General features: G+C 39.2%; 1 protein-coding gene across 1 annotated transcript in view; it reads right to left on the bottom strand.

Annotated features, from left to right (window-relative positions):
* The window catches only part of LOC115431255 (uncharacterized), a 202,326-nt gene that overhangs the window by 151,306 nt on the left and 40,869 nt on the right, over positions 1-10,151 (bottom strand). The window lies entirely within an intron of this gene.

The raw sequence follows: 10,151 nt of genomic DNA, 5'->3' as shown, positions 1-10,151 counted from the left end.
AGGTCCAATGTGGTCTCCAGGGTCTGTCAGGTCCAATGTGGTCTCCAGGGTCTGTCAGGTCCACCTGTGCTTTGTTCAGTTCCATGCAGTAATGGAACTAATGTAAGGAATGATGTTCAAAGGGGTCATGTGGATGTGGACAGGGGTCTGGACCAGCACGCATGGGGGTCTTAGGGGACAGGGGTCTGGACCAGCACACATGTTGTGATGTTCTAACAGTGATGTTCTAGTGTCTTAAATACATGTTCCTTTAACTTTAAATGTGTTTTTCTTTTCCATTTACTTTTTTTTGCAACTTACAGGTAAGGAACCAAATATGGTCAATTCATTAACCTTGATCTTCTACATAATAAAAAAATGTTCAAAAATTTTCCAAAAGTAATAAAGTCTTGTTCGGTTCTCCAAAACACACTGAGGCTGAAGTTTTGAATTTCAGAAACAAATATACATGGTTTCATCAGGACTGACAACCAGGGTCCAAAACTAGGGCCCAGAACCAGCTGATCCACAGGGTCCAAAACTAGGGCCCAGAACCAGCTGATCCAAAGGCTCCAAAACTAGGGCCCAGAACCAGCTGATCCAAAGGGTCTAAAACTAGGGCCCAGAACCAGCTGATCCAAAGGGTCTAAAACTAGGGCCCAGAACCAGCTGATCCAAAAGGGTCTAAAACTAGGGCCCAGAACCAGCTGATCCAAAGAGTCCAAAACTAGGGCCCAGAACCAGCTGATCCAAAGGGTCTAAAACTAGGGCCCAGAACCAGCTGATCCAAAGAGTCCAAAACTAGGGCCCAGAACCAGCTGATCCAAAGGGTCCAAAACTAGGGCCCAGAACCAGCTGATCCAAAGGGTCTAAGACTAGGGCCCAGAACCAGCTGATCCAAAGGCTCCAAAACTAGGACCAGAACCAGCTGATCCAAAGGTCATTTCCAGTAGGTCGTGGACTGACCCCAGTGAATCTATGCATGATCTACTGGGACTGAGCAGATTTACTGAGTCTAGTTCAGATCCAGTCCTTTATCCAACACAGATACTACTGCTGTGGACCAGCAGGGCACCACTGCATTCTGGGAAATTAGCAGATTTACACCACCTGGTTTAAATGAACACATTATTCTGATAATATTAGGGCTTTAGTGTCAGAATATGACAACTTTAATCTCATAAACCAATGACATTTTTATGAGTTTTTTTTTTTTAATAACTATGACTTTATTCTCAGAACATTGTGATTCTTTTTGTATTCGACTTTATTCTCATAAAATTACAGGTTTTATCTCCATATTTTCTGACTTTCTTCTGGTAGTGCCCAGTGTTTTTCTTTTCTTCTGTGGTCCTAATACTCCGTCGTAGCTTTATTCTCCAGTTCCTCCGTATTTGTAAAACTAGGTTGGCCTCAGTTTCAGTTAGTTTACTAATCATGTAGGAGCACAAGGTTCACAATCACAAAATGAGACAAAAACCAGGAAAGATCTGATCATGAAACCCAGAGCTGCACTAAGAAGGACCGTTAGCCAAAACAACAGGTCATTTCAGGTCTGATTGGACCAAAAATACAGCATCAGTGAATGTTAGCTGACACCAAACAGGATCCACAGATCTAGGTTTGGTTTCCTGGATTTGTGGATCCATCTCCTTCTCTTTTCTTTGTCTTTGGGTGTCTGTAAACGATAGCTCCCACTGCTTTAAGAACCTGAAAATACAATCAATCTCACAACAGCTCTGCCACATTTTTTATTAAATATTGTTCTTCAGTTCAGACAGGATTGAAGCCAACGCTGTCACTCATCTCCCTCTTTCTGACACTCAGTGGGCGGAGCCACAGTGACTTCTGTTAGCGGTGACGTCACATACATACCCTCTATTATATGATTATTTATTTATTTTGTCTTTAATTTTTCTTTCTTTTTTCTCTCTCTCTTCTTCTTCTTTCTTTCATATTTTCTTCTTATTCTAGGAAAATGTTTCTGTACTTGTAGAACGTCAGCCCCTTTTTCTGTATTTGGCTGGAACCGTTCAGCCTGAGCATATGTTCCTATATCTGTCATTGCTTCATGGTTTTCATTCTGTATATTAGTACTTTGGAACCATGTGATGTTTTATTCTGTTGATCGTTTGTCCAGAACAACAGATGGAAATTAGCTCCTCTGCTAAATCTGCTGCACGCATCTTGTTCTTTGTAACTAATGCCACTACACACTGTCTTGTAACTAAATAAATAAATACTAAAAATAATACAATTATTTTAGCAGTTATTCTGATAATTGAGATGGACAAATGGTTCTTCTAAATTAAAATGAAAAGTGAGCAACTTTTAGGAGGATTTGGTGAGTTAGATGACTGCTGTCTTCAAATGTTGTGTTTTCTTCTATAAAAACCCAAATAATAACTGAAAGCACACAAATGTAGGAAATAAAAGCAGAACTTATTTATTGAATCAGTTTGTGCTGAAGTCTTTTAAATGATCACCTGTTCAAACTGTGGCTGCTTTTGGATACAGTCAGTGTGAACAGGAGCCGTGGCATGCTCATATCAGCTCCACAGATGTGTCAGTGCTTTCATATTTGAAGCAGATCTCCAGTTTGGTCAGTTCCTCACTTCACAAACAGTGGCTGATCTGCAGTAAACTCCACTCTGTGGATGCTCAGACTCAATTACAAGCGTTCATCTGTTTTTGTCAGAAGCAGATCTGAAAGGGATGGACTGGAAATGCAGCTGTGGGACCCTCTGGATCCAAATGAAGTTCACAAGCAGAAACAGTGGTGCCATCTGCTGGACACATGTTCATATGGAGGGACCACAAAGTCCACTGGGTTTATTAAAAGGAGATTTTTTGGAGACTGGACAATAAGAGTTAGATATCATATTAGAAGGGTTGGAATTAAGACCAACATGATCTCCATTTTATAGAATCTGTGTACACATTAGAACACAAAAACAAGGATGTGTTGGACTTGAACTGGGATCTGAAGTTTATACTTCTTCTTACTCTTTTTGCAAAATTCAGACTTGTATGTGTTTGAAGATAGAATCTGTTCATTTAAGTGTTATTTTGTTTTTGTCTTAATTTGCTTTATAATAATAATAATAATAATGATGATGATGATGATGATGATGATGATGATGATAATGATGATAATAATAATGAAAATAATAATAATAAAAATAATGATGATAATAATAATAATAATAATAATAAAATAATGATGATAATAATAATGATAATAATAATAATGATAATAGTAATAATAATAATAATAATGATAAAATAATGATAATAATGATAATGATAATAATAATAATAAAATGATAATAATAAAAATAATAATAATAATAATAATAATAATGATAGTAATATAATAATAATAATGATGATAATAATAGTAATAATAATAATAATAATAATAATGATAATAATAATAAAAATAATGATAATATAATAATGATAATAATATTAATAATAATGATTATAATAATAATAATAATAATAGTAAAAATGATGATAGAATAATAATAATAATAATAATAATAATATACTAATAATAATAATGATAATAATAATAATGAATAATAATAATAATAATAATAATACAATAATAATAATAATAATAATAGCTGTATTTGTATAGCACCTTTAAAAATAAAGTTTACAAAGTGCTTTGACAGAGGACAACAGCAGGATACAAGAAGCAAGTAAAAACACTAAAACAGAAGCAACACAATAAGAAAGATGTGAACAATAAATGCCAAAAATATGGTACTTACAATAAATTAAGTGAATCGGAGTAAAGACGGCAGGGATAACGTAACATGATGCTGTTAAATCAATGCAAAAAATGAATACATGAGATAAAACAACATCATGTATGAGAATATAAATTAATAATCAAACAGGATAAAATCACATTGAAAAAAGTTAAAATTCAAAAGGGACAGACGTCACATAAAATCAAGTCGGTTTTGTTTTAGTTTGTTTCTTCGCATGTTCTAAACAAACAAACAAACAAACAAACTGGGATCTTCAGATAACCCCAGATGCTGAAGATGTAGAGGCAGAAACAACAACAGATCAGGTTAACATGTATTCTTCATTTTGTACAGACTGACCACAGTCTACTCCAGGTCAGAACTGACTTCTACACCTACAGTATGAAATATAGTTGAGTGAAAAACTGTGGGCTCTACAGGATATGGAGAAAAACTGTCAGCATTAAAGACACAGCTGTGACGTGTAAAAACTGGTCACCCTTCCACACTCTGTGATTAGTCAGACCCCTTTAATGAGCGTCACAGCATGAAATTCCTTCCTAAAGCAGCGTAATAACACTAGTCCGATCAGCAGAAGCTCCACACGGGGTGACTTCTCAGTCCCATTCAGGAAAAGCACATTTGGTCAGTTCTCATTCTGTTCAAGCAACACTAAACTGGAACTGACGTCCCCCCCACATTCCAGATCCACATACATACTACACTTTTACAGCCACATTAAAAACACAGTTTGCACACATCTCCACCTGTACACACTAACATATGTGTGTGTGTGTTATTTGTGTCAAGCTCATGGATGCTGTGTGTGCGTATGTGATGTCTGTTTCCATCTGTCTGTGATCCTGTGCTGATGGATTCTGTGGGATTCTATTGGATGTGCTGCGTTTGGATGTTTGGATTAGATGTGCTGTCTCTGTAGGACTGGACTGATGCTTTACTGTTGTCAGGAAAAATGTCCTGCCGCAGGTGGGAGACATCTGTAGTCCCTCTGACGCTCTTCCATACAGTACTCTGGCGTGTTGAATTTATGCCTCTGTCCTCCCTAATCTATGTAGTCGAGCTTCGTCGAGTAAACGCACACAGAGTCCAGTCAAAATCAGAGATCGAGCAGAATCGGAGCCGCATGAAGTGTTTATTCATGCATAAAATAAACACTGAGTTGAAATCTGCACAACCAACCGACTTTTCGCTCTGGGAGACCACTTTTATTTTGTCTAAAGTAGGGTGGGTTTAGCTACATACCATACCCATTTTTTATCAGATTTTCAACATTAATCTAGTCACGTCAGAAACCCCCCTTTTTAGCTGGTCTCCGATAGGGTATGGTTTTTTTGGTGTCGGTCAGGATTGGTCAGAACACACAGGGTGGGGAAGCAAAATGTACAATATTTTGAGGCAAGGATTGAAAGACAGTGTATGACTAATTAGTTTATTGAAAGTCATGAGAATTTAAATCTTCAAATCCTATTTTACTGCATTTCTAACGCTCTTGTTGTCTACCTCAAGTTCAATTGCCATTTTTCTCATGGATTTGGTTGGATCCTTTAGGATTGTGGATTTGAGAGCTTTAATAAAAGCTTTGGTACGTTTTTTGTTGCTTCCTCCACTTCCAGACTTTCTGGTAATAGTTTTGCTCATAGTCATTCTCTTCTTTCCATTATAAACAGTCTTTATGGACACTCCAACTATTTTTGAAATCTCCTTTGGTGTGACGAGTGCATTCAGCAAATCACACACTCTTTGACGTTTGCTTTCCTGATTACTCATATGGGCCAAAGTTTGTGAAAAGGTATGGATAATAGTGTTAGGTATGATTATGACATCAGTATATGTTTGGGTTCAAAACAACTGACGTAGTGCCTGCTGAGAAAAAACAACTAAATGTTCATTGTACATTTGGCTTCCCCACCCTGTACACATATACAACTAATTCCCAGTATTTGATTACCATATATTAATATTCAACTTTTTCCCAGAAAATGTCAATCATTTCCCAGAATGTCCAAAATTTCCACTCACGTGTACTTCTATTGTACACCACGTTTTCTGAAACTTTCCATGAGCTCACAGGTTCTTTGTGCCCGCCCCGTTTTGTAACTTTCCATAAATTCACGTGTTCTTTCGATGGCGACACGTGTTCGTTCTTTTGTGAGTCTCCCAGGAAAAAAAGTCAGCTACTCTGGTACAGTCGACACATTACACTAAGAATAACTTCTGGCATGCAAATGAATACAGGTTCAATACTTTTGAATATAAACGGAATACTTTTGATTAAAATACTGATTTTTTTGACACCACACTGTTCTCTTTTATCTTAGTTAGGGAACGAGCAGTAAGACGACCAGGAGACAGCTGTGGGTGTTTATTCAGCCAAAATTATTTTAAAAAAAAGATTAAAAATGATAGTTTTAACAATCAAGTATATATAAAAGGTACACATAACAGAACTGTACACAAAAATAACTGCAACTAAGGCTGAGAACAAGAACTGATGCATCAAACAAACTGACCAAAACTGACCCACCAAAATGAGACTCAGTGGGAACATAGATAGAGGTTTGGACAAACCATGAAACAAACAAGGCCAAAACTAAATGGACACCAACTACAACTAAATACAACTGAAGCTTTGGTCACATTAAATCCCCCCATGACAACACAGCCCATAGTTTCTGCTGATGAGGTGGCTGCAGTATATAATGTTGCTCCACCCTTGGCCACGCCTTTTTTCCACATCAGGATGGCGACAGGAAACTCCACCACACGGAAACTCAAACAAAGGAACCGAGGATTAACAGAACAGAACAACAATAATGTAATGGTCCCCCTACACTGTTCATATATGAGCATCTATACAACAGTATATGATTAAAATACAGAAATACAAAATAAACTACATGGTGTATGTTAAAGGACTGACTGACACTGAAGACCATGAGCTGCCCACCAAAGTTACAGAAAGAATGAGATATGAAAACTAATAAGGTGATAGTGTGTTTGTACAGATGTTCCCATGTGTGGCTGTGTCCATCACAATCTGTTTATCTTTACTGATTTATCTGGTCTCTTAGCTGTCTTAAGTCTCTTTTTTTAATTACTGTGCTGTACTATTGTTTTTTTAGGGTTCCTATTGTCATCAGGCTGAGGACTACAGCAGGATAATAGACATGTCGGCTAAAGCTGCAACTTTTTACTCTTATTGATACAGTTCATTAATTGGGATTGTCCACGATACAAACTAAACTAAAATACTTTTGGGAGCAGCTGAAAGTCTTCCAGTTCTTGTGTTTGGGATTTTCTCCCATTCTTGTCTGTAAATGAACTCTAGTTCTTAAATATTCTTGGTTGGTCTTCATACGTAGCTCTTCAGATCTACCCACAGATGTTCAATGATGTTCAAGTCTGGGACTGTGAGGTCCGTTCCAAACCTTCAGCTGGAGTCTGTGAGGGCGTCCATGGTGGATTTACAGATAGGGTTCAGATCATCATCCTGTTGGAAAATCCATCCTCTCTGACAGTGTTCATTTGTCTGATTTTGCTGCAGTGGTTTGGATTTGATTGTCTGGATTTTCTTCAGTTTGGAGGACAGACTGTCATCACAGAGAAACAAACACTAGAAATACAATAATGAAGAGTCTAAAAGCACAGTCTGAGTGGTTTGAAGTGTGTCTATTTCTATTGTATTGACCTGTTTCATATATTCAAGAGGAATAAGATCAAGCCTCAGTTTAGGAGTTGGACTGATAAATAGAAACACATGCAACAGATCAATCAAACAGCTTCTTCTGCTTCTGCATCTGAGCTCATTGGAGGAAACTGATATGTGATCTGAGATCTGTCTGCAGAGGAGACAGAGGACAGAGACACAAATGACCTCTGACCTGCATCTGAACTCTGACCTTTGACCTTCAGCTCCACTGTTTTCCTTCTCAGGGTGACTCCACGTCTGATGACTTCACACTCATATGTTCCAAAGTCGTCCTGTTGGAGGTCATTCAGGGTCAGACTGCAGTCTCCAGTCGTCCATGGGTCTTCATTCATCTTTGTTCTGTTTCTGTATCTATAGTCCTGTTCACCAGGTTGAGCTGACTTCTTCTTATACACATGGACATGTATGTATTTCTGGTATTTCAAGTATTGCCCCTCATAAGTATAGGACCCCCACACCACTCTGGCGTCCTGAGGCAGGTCAGGGGTCGTTCTGAAGGGCAGCAGGGCTGACCACGCCCCCTCCTCCACCTCCACCTGTTGAACTGGGAGGAAACATGACATAAACATGAGACAGTTTTTTATCATCAGATCTTCTATATGGAGGAAAATCAGCCTCTTTAAAAGGAAAAGACTGAATAATTGCTCGACTTCAGTTCTGTGACCAGGAACAGCAGAGAAGGCTGATTAGATGACTACACTCACAAATCCATGGTCGTCTAAACTGGCTCTAGGACACAGAATGCTACTGTTCAGGTGGGGAAGGAGGCGGAGCTGTGGCAGATGGTTCAGAGGTACAGACTGGACCTGGGCTCTGGAACCCATCTGCTCAAGGGTGGTGGGACTTTTTTTTTCTTTTTTCTTTTTTAAATTCAGGAGTTGTTCAGGGTGTGAGGTGTGGAGCAGGTGTGGGGTTCCTCCACCTGCTCCACACCTCTGGTAGAACTCTGGCTCAGTGGCTTTATGTTGGAGTTCACCCCATTGAATGAGAGGGCGGAGCTTCAGTTCAGGAACAGGTTGTGACTGTTGTCTGTCCCATGTGGACCCTGCCGGCCTTCTTGGAGTCTGTTGGTGGTGTGCTGGAAGGTGCTCCCCTCAGGGACTCCACTGTTCTACTAAGAAACTTCAACATTCACATGGGCAATGACCATGAGACCAGGAGGGGTCTTACTGGGAGGACTGGTCTGGATCTGAACCTGGGGGTTTTTCTATTATTAGACCTCTGTACAAGTCACAGTTTGTCTAGAACCAACACTTGGTCATAGGGACGCACCGATACCACTTTTTTCCAGACCGAGTACGAGTACTTACATTTGAGTACTGGCTGATACCGAGTACTGATACGAGTCCTTAATAATCCCATTCCAGTTCTTAGTTCCTTTTGTAAATGTGCTTTATTGTCGTTGTCATTAGTCTGACTGGAACAAAGTGCTGCTACTGACATTTAATGTGTTGGAATGAGCGTTTGTCAGTTAATCCACGAGGGGGCGCCGCTCTGAATTAACCATACTGGACAAATACCACGAAGAAGAGGAAAGTTTAATGAAGAAGAAGAAGAAAGTCAGTAATAACCAACATGGAGACGACAGAGGTAACACTACTGTGATACTAATGCTGCAGCATTTTCTCTGGTAAGGTTTAAAAGCGAAGCTTCAGCAGGAAAAGAAAAGAGAAATGAGACATAAGTTTTGTTTTCACTTCCGCTGGCTGCGGTCCGCACCGCAAAATACCTGGTGGTATTCTCTGTCTGGGTACTCATCAGCCAGCACCTGGAAAATGGATGGAATAAACCCAGAGGACGGACAGAAGGCTGTGTTCGTATCTGTCTGTGTCTTTAACGTTACTGTCAGTCAGCCTTACTTTTATCACCGTCATTTATTTTGAAAAATCTCCACACTCCCCACACATTATTCCACCGCCCAGGGCTCAAAATTAACTTTTTGACCTAGGAGCACTGTGCTCCTAACCCTAAAAAGTTAGGAGCACAGGCTAAAATCTAGGCACACCACTATTATATAAAAAATTTGGAGAACAAGCAAAACTCTTGGCCATACCAAGTAATATTCCTATATGTATTTAAGCAATGTTAACAACCTAGAATAAAGTATTTGAATAGAGTATGAAAGAAAAAGCTTACATTGACACAGGTGCAAAACAATTGTCAATGTGTGGTATATACTTTAGTTGGTTCTTGGAGAAGAAAGACGAATCACACCATTATTTGCAACAACCAACTTTTGAGGAAGAAACTTTTGACGAATCATGTACACGTCTGGATACCGCTTGTTGTTTATTCATTAGCCCCTCGATTCGCTGGTTATGGTCAGCTGATCGTGTAGCAAGTTGATTCGCGCAACATGATCATCTGACTTGCAGGATACATTACGTCATGGGAAAATACTTGGAACAACGCCAGCGCTACTAACCGGGTTTGGCGGGAGATTGTTTCAAACGTCGGTGGAGTTATTTGATCCCTTTATTTATGCCACCTGCGCACGCGAGGGGGCGGGGACTAGATTTTCCGCTTCAGTCAGCGGGGCGTGGAGCTTGTTTATTTTCAGCTGACGAGTTACTTCTGCAGCCATTATTCTAGGCGCACGTATTAATTTTCGCTCATTTTTTTATTGGCGCACCGTGCGATCGTAATCTCAAAAACAGTCGCACTACCGAAATTCTCAG

This window comes from Sphaeramia orbicularis, chromosome 13, assembly GCF_902148855.1.
Source record: "Sphaeramia orbicularis chromosome 13, fSphaOr1.1, whole genome shotgun sequence".
Lineage (NCBI taxonomy): Eukaryota > Metazoa > Chordata > Actinopteri > Kurtiformes > Apogonidae > Sphaeramia > Sphaeramia orbicularis.
Note: the sequence above shows the minus strand (reverse complement) of the source record. Positions and strands in the feature narration are given on the sequence as shown.